General features: G+C 34.5%; 1 protein-coding gene across 6 annotated transcripts in view; it reads left to right on the forward strand.

Annotated features, from left to right (window-relative positions):
* The window catches only part of GRIK2 (glutamate ionotropic receptor kainate type subunit 2), a 638,500-nt gene that overhangs the window by 218,541 nt on the left and 402,783 nt on the right, over nt 1-17,176 (forward strand). The window lies entirely within an intron of this gene.

The following is a 17,176-nucleotide window of genomic DNA, read 5'->3' on the forward strand; positions in this document are numbered from 1 at the left end:
AATATTTATATGTGTATGTGCATGTGTATTTTCATACATATATACATGTACCAGAAGTCATCTGGAATCTCTAACTTGTTGAATATGAATAAGATTGGCCTGTTATGGAGCCAATTTTTGTGGGCCTTATATTCTTTTTGTTATCTCTGCTTCTGATTTTCTGTCTACCAATTTTTTTCTGCTGTGTTTTGCATTCCATTCTTTACCTCTGCCCCGGGGTCAGCCTAGCTGTGATTCACAACTTCTTTTCCCCACGCTTGAGCTCCAAATCCATGAATACAAAAACATTGTGCGGAACACTACTTTTCTTTCACCAGAGGTCTGTGAATCTCTTGGAGTCCTTGCATGGTGATTCACATAGCAAACAATTTCCAACTTTAAGCTGATTTCAGACATTCATATTCCTACAAGGCCTTTTGGTCGTCATGTCACAAAGATATTCTCAGATCAGTGGTCAATTGGCCCAGACGGAATTGCTTTTAAACTGATTTTTTTTTTTTTTCCTTTCTGTCTGTGTCTTTTCTGTTCACTCTCAGGCAAAATAAATGAAAGAACAAATAATTGTGTCACAGAGAGATATTCAGATATCTTTTTCATTATTTCATTTCTACCAACAACCGTCTCCTAGAAATTCACCTTTTTATCTGAGAGGCTTAATTTGTTATAAGGAGTACCAGGTTTTATTTTTTTAAACTAGGTTGTGGATTGCTAGACATATGATTTATGTTACTCTGTGAGATTACCACAACTCTGTATGGTTGGTATTGTCCTTTCCATTTAAAAAATGACAGGAAGAATTGAGGAGGGTCGAGGGATACAGTTGAAGAGCAAAAGCATGTTTTTTAAGAGTGAGTGAGTAGGATTTAGAATTCGGTGTCTCTGGGAAATGGGCTTGACGATATTCTTGGTTAAGATAAGAGATAATTAATACCACCCAATTCACCTTCTGCCATTTTCCCATAAAAGTAATCAAAAAAACCCTTAAATAGAAGCAATATTTTAACTGCAAGGGGAGATGGGAACAATGATTAAGGCTCTTCTAGATCCCAGGAGGACTTTCCTTTAAGAAAAATGCAGCTGGTTTCTGAAATAGAATAACTAAAGTGGAGGACTCCTTTTTAAAATGTCTTTATGTAATTTTGAGAAAATCCCTATCTGAACTTTTGTGCTGATTTTAGTGATTGTAAAAAGGACAGTGGTTAGATCACTATCACTCAAGATGGTTGGTAGTGAATACTGAATTAGAGTGTAAGCCTATTGGAATGCTAAGCTTATGAGTACAGGGATTTTTTGTCTGTTTTGTACAGTGCTCTATTCCCTGGCACTAAGTAGATCCTGAATACTTGTTTGTTGAATGAATTAATTTAGAACATTCTCAGTTTTAGAACAATTCTGAGGCAATAGTATCTGTTTTGATAGAAGAGTCAGAAACATTATAAGTTACCCACTAGTCTCAGAGCGAGTTTAGTTTTCTGCACCGTTCCCACACCTGCCCTGTCTGCTGTTCCACTGGCATCACCCTTAGATCCACATCATAGCAAAGATTTTCTGTATCTTTAGTATAAGATTTATTAAAGAGATAGTATTTAAGTATAACAAAGATGTCGTCAGGGCCGCTTGGTCCTTTCCAGTAACTTAAGGATTCTTTGGCAGGGGTGGGGATGGCATTTTACCCAGTCACCTCTGGCTATAGTTGCTTCCTCTGAATTCTCCCATCTTTGTCAGGTCTTGCAGCTGTTACTGCATTCCTATAAATGTGAGACAAAGTCTCTCTTCCTTGATTACCCCCAAATACCTTCCACACAAAGGAAGTATGACAAAATTTACTGAGTGGTTGTATGGGTAGATCACACGTAGTAAATTTGAATTGAATATTACAACTCCCTATTTTTAAAAGTTATTCGGACAATGTTCTCTTTCTGTCCTCCTGCATTTTCACCTATTCTCTCCTGTTTGTATCATATCAACTTGGCTTGTACTTGGCTTCCTAATTACTCCAAGCCCCCTTTTTACAACTCTTCTTCCTAGTTCCCTGATCCTTGTCTCCAACCTTGATTTATTACTTCTGAAGCAGAACAGTTTGTCTTTCCTTTGTCTTGGCTCATCCTGGTGGTGACATAGTTGGGTGCTTAAGGGTATGAGCTCCGGACTGAGACCTCACTGGTGCTGGTTCTCCTCCGCTTTGTATTAGCTATGTGACCCTGGGAAATAGTCTTAACATTTCTGTGCCCTGGCTTAATTTCTTCTGTGGTTTTTGCAAGATTGTAATGAACTGATAAACGTAAAGCACTTAGAAAAGTATGGGATAATAGAAAGCTTTCATTAAATGTTAGCTATTATTATCTTGCTTCAAGGTCTCTCTCCTTCAAAGGAAAAAGAAAAGAAAAGAAAAAGTACCTTGTCAATGTGTTTTACTAAACAGAGACAAATATACCTAACACAAGGAATTCAGTAGTCAACATTAATGTAAAATTATTTCCTCCCTGCTAAAGAAAACTAATTGTACTTCTTTGCTCTGAAACCAGAAGCCATTATACCCTCACTTTGGTCGGCTGGTTTTCTCTCTCCTGTGGAAAGTGATCATCATATTTTTATTTTTTTATGGGTGAGTTCACCTCTTTTTAGATACTCTATGACAAAATTTTGAAGCTTGTTAAACGCCTCACTTTTTTTTTTTTTTTTTTTGCGGTACGCGGGGCTCTCACTGTTGTGGCCTCTCCCGTTGTGGAGCACAAGCTCTGGACGTGCAGGCTCAGCGGCCATGGCTCACGGGCCCAGCCGCTCTGCAGCATGTGGGATCTTCCTGGACCGGGGCACGAACCCGTGTCCCCTGCATCGGCAGGCGGACTCTCAACCACTGCGCCACCAGGGAAGCCCAAACTCCTCACTTTTGTTGTATATATTCAGCTTATAGGATTTTAGTGAAAACTGAATAGAATAAGAATTCGTCTTAACAGTTTTTCTAACAATGGCTTAAGACTTAATACCTCGTAAACAGAAATTATTTCATTCTTTCTCTCATTGAAAAAAATTGAATTATACTGATTCTCAGAGGGGGAGAATCAATGAATGATAGGTTTGGCTTTTTTTTTAAGAGATGGAGGGTAACTTAGACATAATACAGGAGTGTATCTCTCTACATTTTAACATTGTCCATGAAGATTTTGAGCCCATTAGTTAGATGATTTGCGAAAGGTTTTGTGTCTCAGTGACAGGATTGGAACAAAGCAACTCTGAATGCTACTGTTCCTGTACTCTTCCTTGTTGATGTTATGTAACTGTAGAAGAAAATGGAAAACCAGTAGTATTTACCTGTATAAACAGTCAGTATGGAAAGTACAGAAAGAACAATCCTGCTTTCATGTCTCCCGAGGTGAATGTTCAACAGTAATGTGAATTTATCACTTATTTGAATTGTTAAGTGATTCACACCACATTGGTTGAATCCTTACTCAAAGGAAATATCTTCCAGAATAAGATTGCCATCTTTGTTATTCCTATACAAAATGCTCAACCTACTTCTTGTTGAATACCTTCTATGATTGTATTCATTTACATAATAGGTTTCTAAAGCATTATTTCAATGTATTAACTTCCTTTTGGCTAACACAAGTCAAATCAATAACATAATCCCCAATCTCAAAGACCTTATCATTTAACTGAAAAATAATGGATGTGAAATAGACCTAAGAATGCAAATAATCAGCATATACCTCGTCATTGTCACTTGAATAGAGCAGAATTTCACAAATTCCAATGTGTTCACATCAAGCCAAAGTAGATAGAGTAGTTGATTTAACTGGCTTAATCATCGCTACCTTAGAAGCAGGTAGATATTTTGTTACAGGTCTGAGAAAAGAGGTTAGAAGCATGAGCCTGTGGATAAGACAGGTTCTTGTAGATCACTGTGGGAGAGAAACATAGCATCGTCACAATTTTGGAAAGCAGAATTTTTGGTTGGGATACTGAAATTCACATGATGGGAAAGAAGAGTTGTTTAATTTTGGGGGTGGAATGAGAATGAGGCTGGAATTATTTGTAGAGAAACTTAAAGACCATGCTCAGCAAAATCTGAACATAATTTTATAATTTAATGTGCTTTGCTTTTACTCTCTTTTGGCAAGACCTTCCTTCATAAACTGAAAATAACTCATGAATGAATTATAACCAGTATCTCTTCATGTTTTAGAAGCTCCATGAATTTATAATGAATTCTATTCTTTGTATTCTCTATTTGAGTGATGAAAGGGTCAGAAGAACAATTTATAGGTTAAATGATATTAGAGAACTGTGCATTGTATGACATATTTCATTAAAGCAGAGGCTATGAGCTGGGGCTTTAACAACCAGGAATTTCACACATCTGACCAACAATCTTGTTCATAATTACTTTTATAATTGCCAAGAATAAGAAAAAAGAACTGTGTGCGTGCATTTTAAAAAATTTTACAATTGTAGTTTCTATTCAGAGTGGATTTTAGTTGTGAGGGGATACAATGTCATATAAAATATAAACATAAGGTATAATAATTACTTCTATAATGCTTATGTAAAGTATAAAAATTTGTCTATAACTAAGTGTTCTGAAAATATATAATAGCAACATACTAAAATTGGAATTGAAATCCTTTTAAGGATGTATCTTTGTTAGTAGAAAAGGTTAGTTACAAATTATCCCAAGAAAATTAAAAACCAGATGGAAGCCCTTGCTTCTCATTAAAAGGTTAATAGCTACCATTTGAAAACTTGCCTTAGAATCTCTCTGTTCATAAAATTAAAATATAAATGTTTTAAAGTGAAAACTTAGTGTAATATGTAATGTGTAATTGTAATATAACACCAGATGCATGTGGATAATGCAGTAGTATCCAATGGATGTTATTGGTAACTGACAATAAATCAATTAAAAAATTTCAGACATCTTCCACTTGCTTTTCTAGAGCCATGAACTTTCTTGGGAGCCTAGTTTAATGTACATAAAATTATGGCAGAAATAAAAAACAAGGCAAGACAATGTATAATTAAGTGATATATGACACAGTTTTAAGTTTTGTTAAGGTTTAGCAGAAGTAAACATTGCCTTTAAGAAGAATAGACATTTTCCAAATTTTGTAGCACTCATTTTATTCATTTTAGTCAGTGGCAAAAGGGAAGTTTCAGACCCAAGGATGATAAACTATGCTATTTGAAGGGCTGTTAGAAGGCAAGAAGATTGCTTAATTATCCACATAATGATAGTTTAAAAAGCGAATAATTTATTTAAATATGTAATGACCTATTTGATGATGAACATGTTTTTCCTGCTCTTTATTTCTCAAGATATGATATTGTAGTTTCCATATGGTAATGTGTAACATTTAAAAAATAATATTGAATAGCTTCCTTTTCTGGGTATAATTAAGCATACTACGTCCTCAGAACAGTGGGTGGCTTGACCTTGATATTTAAAGTAGGCCTACAAATTTGAAGAAATAAAAAGAACAGTACATGTAGTGAAAGGGGAAGGGTTCACCGATGTTATTGATTTTTGGAATCTTATATAATTACTGGATGAAATAATCCCATTGATTTTTACCTTTCCCTTTTGGCTGTATACCATTCTATGAGACATAAAGCGTCACCATTTACATTTTTGAATGAATTCCTATCTTGCATTCTCTCTAAACAAAATGCATATGTTGTGGCTGAAATACAATGGAAAGGTCTGATGTTTGCATACAGAAGACCTGGGTTTGAGTCCTCACTGTATCACCTTTCTGCTGTATGATATTGAACAAGTCACTTAATTTCTCTGAGCGAAACTAATTTTTCATCTGAATAATGGAACAGTATTAATACTTTCTTCACCCGTAGTGGATGTATGCTTGCTTATGAAAACACTGTACCCATTATCAAGTGCTGTGGAGTCATCAGTTTTTGTATTATTTTCCCTTCCCTTTCTTCCCTCTCTCCCTCCCCCTGTGCCTCCATTCCTTCTCTTTCTTTCATTTTCATTCCAATAGCTATCCATATTGGGGAACATTCTAAAAGCAAAAAAACAAAGCTTATATAGTGTTCTTTAAATTGCTAAAAAGTTGGGTAAAAGATTAAAAAATCTTTTAACTCAGTTTTTCACTTTTTATGCAGATATTTAGGTGTCCTCTAAGTACAAGATGACTAGATACCTTCCATGATTACCTTGGTATAAGCTGAAATCAGAGTTATTTCTTCCTAACCTTTTCTTCCAAGCTTGAACAAAAGCCATGGAAAATGATTTTGTACAGTAGCTCCTTAGCATAATAACTTCATAGGGTAGAAATATAACTATTGGATTATTTCAAATACATAACCTCTTTCTAGAAAATGCAGCTCACTTCCTATTCTTGGATAAGATAATAATTTTCTAGTGGATGTGGCATGATTAGGAAAGGCAGCAGGCTGACAGAAATCCACAGTTATATGATTTCTGCTGTTCAGTATAAGGTCAGTGGTTAATTAAGTCACCACCAGTGGAGATTTGGTCATGGATGAGGTCTCTAACTTTACCTGTATTACTGGGCTCTCACTGGATGACTCAGCTAAGTCATTATATTAACTTTGCTTCCTCCAGACAGGTACATGATTCAGACTGGACTGACAGGGGATTTAGATTTAGGTTGTGATGCTGTAATATTACTTTCTCGATACCATTACCCATTCAGAAAATGCACATTCACCTCAGAACCAGGATTTAATTTTGAAAGTTTTGTTTGTCATGCAAATTTATGACATGTTGTCATGGATAATTGAGATGGGCAAGGATCTTACAGGTACTTTAATTCACTGATTCATTACATGATTCACTCATTCATTGCTACGAATAGTCACTGAATATTTCCCTTGTGCTAAGCACTGTGCTGGGCACTGGAATTAAGTAGATGAAAAGAACAGCATCAGCCTTGACATCACTCAGGTCTTTCAAGGTCCTCAGTTCACAACCAGGTAAACTGAGGCTAAGAACATTTAATTGACTTGCTTAAGGTTTAGAGTTAGTTAATGGCTGAGCCAGAACTAGAATCTCAGGCTCTGAACCACTACCCTGCTTGGAAGTTACCATAACTCTGATGCTTTTTAATTTTTCCTGTCACTTCACATAAGCATGATGTAGTATGATTAGGCCTCATATATTTAACAGCACATAAATAATAAAATTTAAACAACAGACACTAGAGAAAACTAAGGTGCATTTAGATGCAGGTAGTGTAAATTAACAGCCCAAGAAAATCTGTCCCTGCTTTAGAGGAAGATTATCTTTGTACCATTTTCTTAGCATCTTCATTCTGTGAATCTGTCCATAAATAACCTTCTCTCTCTTTCCTCTGAAGTGTACTTCATGTCACATTTTCTGTATCACAAACAGGTATGTGAGAAGAAAAACAAATGGCACTTCTACTCAGATTAGGACTATGGGATATTTGTTATCCTCTGACAAAAGCTAAATACATATTCACAGGATCCTACAAAGTGTAGTGAAAATTCCATCTCTGTCTCTAGGCTGCCTTCAACTAGGTCACACCAGGCAGTTAGGGATATATATATTGATTCTTTTACGTCTATTGGGAGGAATCCATTTTTGGATGTTGGGCTGGGAAACAGTTTAGGTTGTGGCTTATGTATATTTATAGTGCTTGCATTTACTCGCTTGCTGTTCCCCTGTGTGAACTGTTGTACTGGTTCATTTTGACAGTATTGGATGAGGCACAATGTTTTAACCTCTTTTCTCTTGTAATTATATAAACATGTACACTGTACATGGTCACCTGGGAATGCTGATCAGAACATCTGTTATGATAAACAGAACAGTGAAAGAGAGTTGATTTTTGACTTGTAAAGTACTAAAAGTCACTCTTCTGATCTGTGGCTTTATGCAAATGAGAATGTTTGAAAACGTTGCTGAAACCTGTCATCCTTTAACTTACCAGAAATAGAAAGAGAATTTGCTTTTTCTTGTTCTTACAGGGGTGCTGCCCAGCTAGGAAGGTATTTGTCTTTCTTGGAATCAATTAAGTTAACCTTTATAGCAATTTGTGTAGTAATTTAAGCATTCTAGAGCCTGCAGGAAAGTGCCAGCTTAAAGTAACCAATAATGTCAGGATAAGCTCAAGACATTCTTGGCAAATGTCCTTCAGTGTATAATCAGCATCAGTTCCATATGTCCTTGGTCATCTGGGGCTAAGGAACCAAGAGCCGTGGGGTAAAATTTGATAAAGTGAATATTACTCTCATTATCCTTCTCCTAATATTATTAGTTAAAGAAGACCGTGGATTCAGTGGCAGATAATGAGCTAACCTAGCGTGAGCGAGAACCTCTGCCCATTCTGATTCCTTACAAACCCTCTTCACTACATCGTGATAGCCAATCTCAGGAGAAGTATGTAACCTTTCCCATTATCATCTTGGCTACAAGTAGAAGACATTTTAAGATATGATTTTTAAGTTACTTTTCCTGTATTTGTTTTACATTGATTTTTAAATATCTTTTAATTTATTTTTTTCCATTTAGCTTACAGTTGTCCTCTAATTTAAAAAGCAACAGTTTTGATTTTGAATTGCTTAGTACTTTTGAGGCTTGGGAGAAAATTTCAACCGAGTTACTTACTACTCAAACACATATTGGAAAGTGCTGTTCTGGGGGACATAGGGGATGCAACATTGTCCCTGCCTGACTGGAATCGCTTTTCTAAAGGCAGGAGATTTTCTAGCTCAACTTTCAAGGTCATTGTTCTGTAGAGATAAAATGGTTCATTTCTATAGTGATGGGCTAAGTCTGCTGAATCTATATTTGGATAATTTCCTGTGATTGAAAATGTTCTCCCTTTAGCTTGGGTTCTTTCCAGTCCTAAGAATCTAAAATCGTATAATCTTCCATCCTATATTACCCCATCCTCAAAAATTGTTTCTGTCTACAAAGGTATCTCAGATATATAAAAATTCTTTTATCTCAGGAAGTCCAGAAAATAGTCTTTATCTATATTCCTATTATTCATAGATATTCTCCATTAATATTTTGCTATATATCCTTTCAGACATATTTCTATGTATTTTTATATGTATGTATCTGTAGATAAATATTCAGACATAACTAAAATGGTATAGCTAAGTTTTATTGAGATATATCTGTTTTTATAAGAATTTTAATTTATTCTCTCATTTAATTTTCACAACAATCCTATGAAGTTAGTAGTTGGTAATACCAATATAACATAGCAATTTTTTTCCAGTGGGCTGAACTGGGCTGTGAACCCAAGCAGGCTGACTCTAGAGACCTTATTTTGAACCATTACATAATATTGCCTCTTAAAAACATGCCAATTTTTTACTTACTATTTCATTAGCAATATATCCTGAATATTTTTCCATGTCAATAAGTGTACGTCTACCCAAGGATGTTAATGATTGCACACTATTCCATTGGTGGTTTCCAACACTATATAGAACCACTCTGCAGATGATGTACATTTAGATTGTTTGTAGTTTATTTCCTTATTAAAAATGATACTGCTATGAACATCTTTGAACATGTATAATTTCTGGTATAATTTGTTTAACTCTTCAATATCTGTGCTATTTGCCTTTCTGCTGATATAGTTTGACCTGCAGAATTATCTGCTCAAAGTTTATTCCTTGATCCTGCAGGTCAATAAAATTATATTAATGCAGGACATATTTATTGAGCACCTACTCTGTGACAGACACTCAGCTAAGAGCTAGGCATTCAACTATAGCAAATGCGTGAGTTTACAGGCTAGTCTCACTAACTTATGAATCTTAGACACATTTTTTTTTTTTAAAGCTTTGCTTGATTATAGATCCAGAGTTCATTTCCAGGGTATGTTTAGGAGTAGTACCAATTTTCAATGAAAATATGTTTCACATGTGTCTATGTGAGTGTGCATGTGTGTGTGTGTTTATGTTTTGACCCACTCTCCATTCAGAACACACAAAGCCTCATAATCTACAACTGGGTCATTTCATTTGACCTTAAGGTACACTTTTTTAGGCTGTATCTACATAGAGTCAGTGTAAACATTTTTGTCTGTTACGTATTGCTTTGTTTGACAGTATCAGGCCACTACATTTTCTCCCCTACTTTGTCTCTGGATTAACTAGCTAGTTAAATTTTCTTCAGATCCTGCTTTTGTATGAGCCTTTGTGGGTGTATATCAGTTTTGCATGCACACTCACATATGTGTACATTGTTTCTATATTAGATCTCTACTGGCTTAGTCACATTATCTGCAATTAAAATTTCCACACTGCTTTCTTGAGTTAGATTTTTGGAAAAAGAAACTTAGTAACTGTAACACTGTATTTACATATTTACAATTCCTCTGATATACAATTGTTTGCAGTATTTTCTTTCCATATCTGCTTTGAATTTTTTCAGTTTTTAAATTTCTCAGGAAACAATATCCATTATTGAATACTGAAACTAGTTCTGAAGTTATAATTTTTATATAAATTCCAATTAGCCTTAGAGATATAGTCTTCTATTTCATAGACTGTCCTAATTATAAAAATAATTCATGAGACTGTAATTTATAAAGGGCTTTAGCAAATAAGTGAGGTTTTCTGGATTGTGTGAGGAGGATCACCAAGGAAGGGACATAGTCTGATCCACATGACTCTCGTAGTTGCCTGGGAAAAGGAAAATAAATAATGGCTATTTGGTCAATTTCTATAATATTTCTTTTATATTATATTGGTATAAAAATATGATTTTAATTTCATTCAATTTATTTTGTGTTAATAATGCAATACTCTCATATTCTCTTCCCACATTAGTGGTTTATTCTTCAAACATTTATTAAACACACACTGTACGCCTAGCACTGAGTTAAGTCCAATGGGTCAAAGATGAGTAAGTCCCATACGTGAGGAACCACGTACGGTAATAGAAGTTTATGCCACATGATGCAGTTGGAAGTACTAGAAAAGAGGAATGAAAAAAGTATTGCAAATGAGAGGCTTGAAATCTACCTGAGGGAGTTTGTGGAGAGGTAGGCTTCACAACAGAGATGATGAGGTTTTATTAATGGTAACATGAATCCTAAAATTTTTAATAATCTCAAAAAACTTTATATCTGATTAATACTACAGATTTTAAAAAGGGAAACAAAATATTTTTAAGGATTTAAGAAACCTTTCCACAAAAGGTATAAATAAACAGTTCCTTTATTATTTTTTAATCTCCTCATTTAAAACAAAATAATAAACACACAAAATAACATGGCTCATACATATTAGTTAATAGCATAAAGAAGACTTTTGTTAAGAAACTCTGCAAAATAAATATGTAAGGGAGAATGAAAGGACTTTCTTGATGTTATAGTCCAGATAAATAATGTAAATTATTTTGTATGTGATATCAAATTACATATTTAAGTTGCTTCATGGATTACACGATTACTATTAAATTGATTGCTGATTTTTTGAAATATCAGTTCGCTAGCCATCTTTTTTTACTACTGTTTTTAGATTAAGACTTAAGGAAGTTTATTTTAATGCCTCTAATTTAGCCTTGTAACACCTAAGTGCTCTTTGCAAACTCAAAATGTATTTGTATCTATATTTTCATTGACTGAATTCAGTAATATTTTGATGCAGGATTTCTCAAATCAATATTTTTTTTGCAAATGAAAGGGAAGCTATGCCATACTTGCAAGAGACTGGCATTTAACCAGCTCCTAACTTCTGACAGAATCAGTGTTGCTCCTCAATTTACCGAGCAGTTCTTAAGCAATCTTAGAATCAGGAAAGTTTTCTGAATCTCTGATCTTCAAGATCATTTCACCCAGCCCCTTCATTTTGCAGAGGAGAAAACGTTGGTCTGGATATTGAAGGGGCTTGGTCATTCAATCACTTTTGCCTTTTCTTTTAGCTGACCTGTTTCTTAAAAATCAATATAATTAAGTTTGTGCTTCTGGCCCTCAAATAGTTGGTGTTATTTATACTCTTTATATGGTGATTATTCACGTAGCTGCCTTCCCTGTTATCTCAGTTTGATCTGGTCTATTTATATCTCGATATTATTCAAGCATCTGCCTTCCCAATCAGTATGCATTCCTTCTAGGTCCTAAATTGCTAACATTTAAGTATCCATTTCCCAATTTTCCTCTCAGTATATAATACATCTGCTTTAAAATTAATATTATTTGAATGTGTAACTCCATGGTCCTCCCTGTGATTTTAAGGGTCCATTTGTAGAAAGAAAAAAAAAAATCAGCACCTATTTTCCATTCACTAGCGAAAAATATGTTGGAAACAGTAGGAGGTTTGTAAAGTTAAAAACTTATTTATTTTTAAAATAAGAAAGCACATTTCCATGCCTAAGCATAACCAATCTTTGTCCAATGGAACTATGATGTTATTTCCTGCAACTTGATTTCACTTTTTATGAGCCATCTATCTCATATTCTTTATTCTAGACTATCAGCAGCTTCCTTTTTCCAAATGCTCACTACAGGTTTGAGTTGAATTGAATATAACAGATGTAAAAGTGGTATGCAAGAGTAGCTTTCGTAGCTTCTGTAGTTAAAGAACTGCAGAGTGCTAAAACTGCAAAAAATTACAGGACATTCCACAGACAAAATTTTCATTGGTCACATGTTTGTATAGTTTTTAGTTTACTTGAAATATTGACAAGCTTGGATGAGACTACACTAGTAACATTACAATTCAGGATGTTACTGTCACTAGAAAAATGTCTCAAAATGCTGGAGCCAGTCCTTTAATTAAATTAGAAATACCCATTGCTTCATGGCACAAGGAAGTCAAAAACAAGCGAGGGGTGTTTCTCAATGTGAAGTAGAGATGGATCACTGCTCCTCCTCTTGGAAAATGCATACATTATACCATATGCTTTCCACGCAATCCTTTTTTGGGAGCTGTGACCTACTTATTCATTTTTCCATGGCATGTCAGTCATTCAAGACCATGTGTGCATGTTCTTTTCTACTTGAATCACTTAGGTGACCAGGTTGGCATCTACCAACTTCACACAAAATAAATTTCAGAATGTAATGGTCATACTTCATATGAATGTAAAACTCTAAGAATCTGTTTTAGGAAATTGAAACTGTTTACCATCCAGAAAAAGGAAAGCTGCCGTGAAAACTACCAGAAGTTGAGGGTAAAGAGTGGCGGTCTTACCCAGCAGGAAGCAGTACAGCATAATGATTAAAAGCTGGAGGCTGGATCGAAGTCTCCTGTGTCTGAATCCAACATCCTGACTGAACATGTGACTGAATCCAACAGTCACTTCCTGACTGTGTAACTGACCTTAAGCAAAATTCTCAGGATGCTGGACGTGCTCCAAGGTCTTGTTAAAGTACTGGACCTGCTCCAAGGTCTTGCTAAAATAGAGGACATTAGACCCAGTAAAGTAAGTTATTTAGCCTAAAAATTAAAATACCTTGTGAGACAATGGAACATAAAGGAGGTAAGCAATAATGTTATATTTTAATTCTGAATAGTAGAGATACATTCAGAATTAAAATAGAACATAATAGTGGGAAATACATTGAAGACAGAAAGTGTGATTCAACATTTCTTGATGTCATTCTGTTTATGTTTGTGAAATATTTATCACAATGCCTGATATAAAGTATGCTCTTAATGAATGTTGACTGTTAGAAGCTTTCATCCTTCAGAGTAAGCATGGGTTTGAACATGTTTCATCCTGATTTAACTTTCTTTTTTAACGTAAGTATAGTTGATTTACAGTACTATATTAGTTTCAGGTGTACAACATAGTGATTGAACATTTTTATAGATTATATTCCACTTAGAGTTATTACTAAATAATGTCTGTATATCCTTGTGCTCTACAATATATCCTTGTTGCTTATCTATTTAACATGGTAGTTTGTGTCTCTTAATCCCATATCCCAGTCTTGTTCCTCCGCCCTTCCCTCTCCCCACTGGTAACCACTAGTTTGTTCTCTATACCTGTGAGTCTGTTTCTGTTTCATTATATACATTCATTTGTTTTATGTTTTTAGATACCACATATAATTGAGAACATAGAGTATTTGTCTTTCTCTTAATTATTCACTAAGCATAATACTCTCTAGATTCATCCATGTTGTCACAAATGGAAGAATTCTATTCTTTTTTTATGATCGAGTAATATTCATATATATATATATATATATATATATATATATATATGTCACACCTTCTTTATTCATTCATCTCTTGATAGACATTTAGGTTGCTTCCGTATCTTGCCTGTTGTAAATAATGCTGCTATGAACATTAGGCTGATTGTGCCTTTTAAAATTAGTATTTTTGTTTGCTTCGGTGAAATACCCAGGAGTAGAATTACTGGATCGTATGGTAGTTTTATTTTTAGTTTTTTGAAGAACCTCCATACTGTTTTCCATAGTGCCTACACCAATTTAAAATACCACCAACAGTGTACGAGGGTTTCCTTTTCTCCACATTCTCACCAACATTTGTTATTTGTGTTCTTTTTGATGATAGCCATTCTGGCAGGTGTGAGGTGATATCTCATTGTGGTTTTGATTTGCATTTCCCTTATGATTAACAGTGTTGAGTATCTTTTCATGTGCCTGTTGGCCATCTGTGTATCTTTTCTGGAAAAATGACTGTTGAGACCTCCTGCCCATTTTTAATTGGGTTCCTTTTTTTTATATTAAGTTGTATGAGCTGTTTATATATTTTGACTGTTAACCCCTTATTGGTCATATCATTTGTAAATATTTTCTCCCATTCAGTAGGTTGTCTTTTTGTTTTGTTGACGGTTTCCTTTGCTGTGCAAAACTTTTACGTCCCCCCTTCTTTTTTTTTAATTTTTGCTTTTATTCCTTTTGCCTTAGGAAAGACAGATCCCAAAAAATATTGCTATGATTTATGTCAAAGTGTCTCTATGTTCTCTTCTAGGAGTTTTATGGTTTCAGGTCTTACATTTAGGTCTTTAATCAATTTTGAGTTTATTTTTGTATACTATGTGAGCAACTGTTCTAATCTCATTCTTTTACATGTAGCTGCTCAGTTTTCCCAGCACCACTTATTGAAGACACGATCTTTTCTCTGTTGTATATTCTTTCTTCTTTTGTTGTAGATTAATTGACCATAAGTGCATGGGTTTATTTCGGGGCTCTCTATTCTGTTCCATTGATCTATATGTCTGTTTTTGTGCTACTGCCATACTGTTTTGATTACTGTCATTTTGTAGTTTAGTCTGAAGTCAGAGAGTGTGATACCTCCAGCTTTGTTCTTTTTCTCAAGCTTGCTTTGGCAATTTGGGGGTCTTTGTGGTTGCGTATAAATTTTAGGATTATTCTAGTTCTGTGAAAAATGTCAAGGGTAATGCAATCCCTATCAAAATGTCCCTATTTTGATAGGGATTGCATTAAATCTGTAGATTGCTCTGAGTAATATGGACATTTTAACAATATGGATCTTTCCAATCCAAGAGCATGGGGTATCTTTCCTTTCTTTGTATCATTTTCCAATTCCTTCATCAATGTTTTATAGTTTTCAAAGTATACATTTTTTTATCTCCTGGGTTAAGTTTATTCTTATGTACTTTATTCTTTTTGATGTGATTATAAATGAGATTGCTTCCTTAATTTCTCTTTCTGATAGTTCATTATTAGTGTGTAGAAAGACAACAGATTTCTGTATATTAATATTGTATCATTCAATTTTACTGAATTCATTTATTAATTCTAATAGCTTTTTGGTGGAGACTTTAGGGTTTTCTATATATAGTATCATGTCATCTGCAAATAGTGACTGATTTAACTTTCTTAAACTTCAATTGCTGGCGTATGCATTATAGTGTTTGAAAGTGATCTGGAACTGAGGGAATGTAAATCAGAGATTACAAATTAGTCAAGTTAGAGTTAGGGCCAGTAAGGAATGTCTCCCCAGAATAGGGGACTGTGCTAAAGACTCACAATGCATTAGGAGAGAAAGAAGGTTGCAAAAATGTGTTAATGTGTATGTATATGTGTGTAGGTATGCATATGTGTATGTTCATATGTGTGTGTGTGTGTATGTGTGTTCGCGTGTGTGTATGTGTAGGTAGGAACTAGGTTCCTGGGCAGAGGAACATCATTTGGAAAGAATGGAGGCATTTAACCTTGGTTCACTCAGAGAAAGGTAGGTAGTTTTATTTGGCTGTAACACTGGGGAAGTGGGAGTAGTAAGAAAAGAGCCTAGAGAGGAAGGCAGAAGATAGATTATGAAGAACTTGGTAATTAACATTAAGCTTAAAAATTAGTCAGTTACTGAAAGATTTTAGAAAATAAATAACAAGATTAAAGTCATATTTTAGAAATACTACTCTGGTTGCAGTGTGGAGAAACTATTGAAAAAAGCCAGAGTTGGTGGAGGGCTCTGTAGAAGATCCAGTGGAGAGGCAGGATTACAGTGTGGAAGGCATAGTAGTGCCTCTGACTTAGTCAAGTAAAGCCTGTGAAAACTGTACGGTGATGTTTCTATAGAAGTGATGGAGAACTATGAACTGTTAGCTAGAATAATTAAGAGGATCATTAGCTAGTTTAACAATAGGGAAAGCTTCCAGTAGAGGTATCCATGGGATTATGACGTGAGTCTTTGTCTTTAACTCTCTATCGCTCCACATTTTTACCACTGACTTGGACTGAATATGACCTAAAGGCAAAGGGAAAATAAATACATTTCATATATCTCCGTAGTATTAATAACTTGCCTTGGTATACTAGAAACTGAATAAATTAATATTAATAAAGAGTTGATAGAATCAGAATCCAAATAGTATTAATTAGAAAATTAGACCAACTATAAATAGACTATGTTAATCAGGGACACATGAAAATAAAAAAAAATAGTACATCACAAACATTTTTAATGCAAGCTTAAGATGAATCAGCAGTATGATATTTTATTCTAAAAAAGAAAAACACTCTTTATACAACGTATACTACATTAATTTCGGTAGCTGGCAGTCCTATTATAATTTGCTTTGCTTGAACCCACTTGGAATATGATTAAGAAATGGACTCACATTGAGCTGTGATACACTGGAGTATGTTCAGAGAAAAAAAGTAACTAGAGAAATGAATGGATCAGAATAGTCATGTGACAAACAAAAGATTTAAAAGTTTTAACCTGGATAAAAGGAAATATAGTAGGAACTTGGTAT

This window comes from Mesoplodon bidens (genome assembly GCF_964165515.1).
Source record: "Mesoplodon bidens genome assembly, chromosome: 12".
In the NCBI taxonomy this organism is placed as follows: Eukaryota; Metazoa; Chordata; class Mammalia; order Artiodactyla; family Ziphiidae; genus Mesoplodon; species Mesoplodon bidens.